Genomic DNA, 4498 nt, shown 5'->3' with positions numbered 1-4498 from the left:
GTATCCCTTCCTCCTTGCAATAAATGATGGCTTTTCTATATTTGGAAAAATTTCCCCATTTAGGGCAACTCACACACTGCCAGGCTGCCAACCTGCATGCTTTTATGTAACAGCTTGGAAAGACCTTTGTGTAGAGGTTTGTGTTTTTCTCATAAAATGTAAGGGCCCTGACAGTCTAGATGGGGTGGACCTCATCCATCCAGATGTCTTCCTCCACCGAAAACGTACGATATCTTCATATGCTTCCATCGGTACTGACATGCTAACATAAAACTCTTAGAACCCTTCGCCAGACAATGCCGATTTCATGAGACTACATAATCGTGTCACTACCAAGAGTGAAAAGAGCCACTGCTTGTCACCAAAGCCAGATTTCACTCCGGTCTCTCCCTGCTGAGAGACTGTGTGGGCTGCCATCCCAAATCGCCAGATTTGGGGAGAGGGCGAGGATAGAGGTGGCAGCCATTGCTTCTGGGTCTTTCGCACTTTGAAACTTGTAGACACTGCCAGTATTTTGGGGGGTGGGCGGGCATCTGTGGTGTCCCCCACCCTTTCACTGGTCCCTTCTCCCCTTGCTTGTCTTAACAGCTTTCAGAGCTTCACTGTCAAGATATCAGTGGGGACTGACGTCTGGCTCTTTTTTCTGCCTCTGAGTTATTTTTGTGTCTCCGACGCTAGGATAGCTTTTGAGTATACGAAACAGGGTAAAACAATGACTGAGACCAAATACCTACGGAGTGGCCCAGGTGTGTACAGCAGTGGACATGACGTTCTGGATTCTAGTGGATGTAACAGACACGTCACACACGTCTTCTCTCATCCATTAAGCGACAGGGTTGACCAGTTGTCTGCGTTTCGCCAGTAAGCCTGAGTCCCTAACAAGCAAGGGATGCTGGGACTGTAAAGATAGCAGAGAATATCCATCTTCCACGCCAGTCAAAGGACTCTGCACACGGATTTGCTTTATAATGATTTAAAAACGCATAAGAATCTTTTGTTGCTCTCTGAATAACACTGGCATTTTTCTAAGCAACCCAACTACACTATAAGCATGCAGGTCTCATTAATATAAAGAAGTGAATAGTGAAAGAGTGGGTTTTTTTTTTAAAGTATATGAAATTATGACTCATTCCTAAATCTCCATTTAAGACATATGTGAGGTAGGCTTATTTTTTATGGACGGGGTGTGTTTATGTTTCTAGACTCATTTTTAATTTCCCTTTACATAAAAGAAATACATATGACTTTATCAAAAGTGGACCTTTTGGGTAATCGATTTTCAATGAGGTGATTCGTTGCATCATTAAATACTTTGGCCCAAAAAAAATTGCTTTCTTTTGTCATTTTTGGAAATTAATACAATGAAAACACAGCCCAAAGGGTTTTGAAATCAGGAAAAAACATTTCTTTGAGGGCGGATGGCAGACAGTCACACAGTAGGGATTTGTGACGAGTCTAGGTTGTAATGTATTTAACCGACCAACTTAAGCTGCGGTTAAGTTTTTTGCTATCAAAAAAATGCTGCAATGAGTATCTTTGGAAGTACATTATTGTGGACCCATGCAGTTGTGGGGGTGTGTGTGTGTGTCCCATAAATGCCCGGGATTGTGTTTGTTAGACAGACGGGTCTGTGCATCTTTGATTTGCATGGACGCCACCCCGACATCCCCTAGAGTGGTTGTATGAGTCTGCCATGCCTCAGACGTGTTTCCTCACAGCCCTGCAATCTTTCTTATCACTGCCGCTCTGTTTATTGAGAATCAATATCTGATCAACTATTTTACCTTGCGTTTCTCTGATCACGAGTGAGATGGAGACTGTGCAAAATCCACCTGCATGTCTTTTCTGGGGGAGCCACCTGACTATTTTTTATCTGTGTCCTCGGTCTTTTCCTTGTTGATTTACAGGAACTCTTTCCATATGAAAGGTAGTACCATTTGACTGTGAAGTAGCAAATAGTCGTTCCCACTTTATCCTTTATCCGTTGGCGCTTGCAGTGGTGGAGTCCCTATTCGATTTTCTATTATTTTTAGGTAGCGAAATTAGTTAGGGATGTCTGGGACTTCTGCCATACTTAGAAAAGCACCGGCCATACTGCCACTTATTTTTTTGAACTCATACTTTCTTCGAGCACTTTTATGCCTTTTTTTTTTTTAACATTAAAATATTTGATTCCCAGGAGTGCGTTTTTCTGTAACGAATAAGGAAGAACTTCTGTATACAGTCCTCCCTCATGGGCAAAGCCCGTTCTTCCCAAACCATCTACTGAGTAATCCATGTTTTCTCCACTGGTAAGAAATGCAACTTACACCATCTAATATACACACATTTCTAGGTGTCAGAAAAAAAAGCACAAACCATCCAGATTCATGTCTCCTTTTATGTGGCTTTGGCCTCAGTTCAGCTTTCGTGGGGATTTTCAAACTCTCAACCGCTATGTACATGTTTAATTTTCTTGGACACTTACATCATTTATCAGAGGGGTTCAAAGCCTTTTGCAAATTGTGACTTTTTATTCTTTCCTGCCGCTTTGGAGCAGGTAGCACATAAGGGTTAATCTATGCGTGTGTTTGGATAAATTACACACAATCACAGAACCTTAAGGGGTGGAAAAAAAACTGTGAAAATAGGACAACTTTTGGACTCTGTCACCAGGCCATAGTTTTTCTCCGGAGAGATTTCAAATGGAAGATGTAAAAAGTTTGGTAGTTACATAAAATGCTCCCAACGTACGTTCATCCATTTTTGCCTTTTTCGTGGAACGGAAGCAAACTGCAACAACAAAAGGAAGCCTTTTTCAAAATCAGGTCGAGCTTGAAAGCTGCGGCGGTGTATTTCTACCCCGGACGCAGAGCGGGTCTTGGCGAGGGCAGAGCAGTTAATAATTATTTCAAATTTCACCTCGGCCGGCCCCTCTTCCCCTCAGCTGGGTGGTTCGGGCGGTCATGAAACACCGATTCATCTGGGCTGAGAGCCCTGCTTTTCCCTTCAGCGCTTCATTTTTCTCTCCCGCCCCCACTGGAAAAGCCGGGCTGCGTGTGTGTCCGTCTGCTTTGAAAGCGAATGTGTGCAATGTCCATGCAGGTCAGCATGTCAGGGGAACCGAGACACGCCTCGGGGGAGAAGTCTGGTTCAGCTCCTGTCCTCAAAAGTGTCCAATGGTGTCCTGATCCAGCTGCTGTTTGCAGGGGGGCAGCCTTTACAAAGTCCTGTGTGTGACTCTGCACAGCTGGGCTGATCTACTTAGGATAGCATTCAAATCCTGGCATTGACGATGCACTAATGATGCCAGCATTGGGGGGGCCGGGGGTGGGGGACGCTTACTAGATTCAGTGCCAGAAGAAAAATGCCATTTTTCTTTGTTTCCATGAAAGGAAGCTGTATTAGGGTCCTCTTGCCACTACAAGAAAATGACCACAAATGAGGGGTTAAACCCACAGACAGCCATCCTCCCGCGGCCTGGACACCGGGAGTCTGCCCTCAGTGTGTCCCAGGGCCACCTTCCCTCCGGAGGCCCCAGGGGACGGTCCCTCCTGCCCCTTCCAGCTCCTGGGGGCTCCAGGCGTCCCTGGGCTGGTGGCCGCCTCCCTCCCTCCTCTGCCTCTGTCTCCACATGGCGTCTCCTCTGTGTCTATGTCCCTCCTCTCCTGTCTCTGATGAGGACACTGTCATTGGGTTCAGGGCCCCCCTGATCCAGGATGACCTCACCTCAGACCCCTCACTTGGTCCCATCTGCACAGACCCTATTTACTAACTAGGTCCCGTTGTGAAGTCCCGGAACTTAGGACATCAACGTATGTTTTTGAACCCATAACACTTACCGTCTGCTTCCTAAGGTCGCCTGCCGTAGCCGTATCTCGTGCAACCTGTGTGCTTTACATAAAGCCAGTAAATTGTTCAGGAAGGCGCTTGGGTTTTCAAACATGAGGAATAGCCGGGAGCTCAGGAAACAGATGTCCCCTTCAGTCACTGAACACTGGAAGTATCCTGAGCGTAAACCTGATGGCACGCAGTGGGCTACCCTCCTGACTGTACCCCTCACTCCCCGGCTCCCCAAGCCACTCCAGACAAAGAGGCTGCTGGTGGTCACCTCCTCTTCCTTCCCCGGCCACCTCCACCCCCTTTCGCTCAGTGTCACCGAACAGCTGATTTCCAGAGCCGCGTTTGGGCTTGCTCCCAGCAGCACGGCCAGGCGAAAGCCACACGTCAGGATTCAGGGACCTGAATTGGAGTCACAGCGGTGACATTTGCCGCTCACTGCACTGTCAGGTGTCTGAGGCCGGGATCAGAGTGACTCTTTGAAGGCACGGGGTGTGTTGGTTGCAAAAGCCAAGACTTCCACGCAGGGCTGGGGGCTGATCTTTGCTCCAGCCAAGTCTGGCCCTGCTGTGTGGACACCGCCCGGGAGGAGGGCCCTGGAGGAGGATTCTTGGGGACGCCAGGGCCAGGGTGTGTTCTCCTGCGCTCCGGCGGCCCCGCCCACGCCCACAGGGAGCAG

This window comes from Rhinolophus ferrumequinum, chromosome X (genome assembly GCF_004115265.2).
Source record: "Rhinolophus ferrumequinum isolate MPI-CBG mRhiFer1 chromosome X, mRhiFer1_v1.p, whole genome shotgun sequence".
NCBI lineage: Eukaryota > Metazoa > Chordata > Mammalia > Chiroptera > Rhinolophidae > Rhinolophus > Rhinolophus ferrumequinum.
This window is presented reverse-complemented; position numbering follows the sequence as displayed.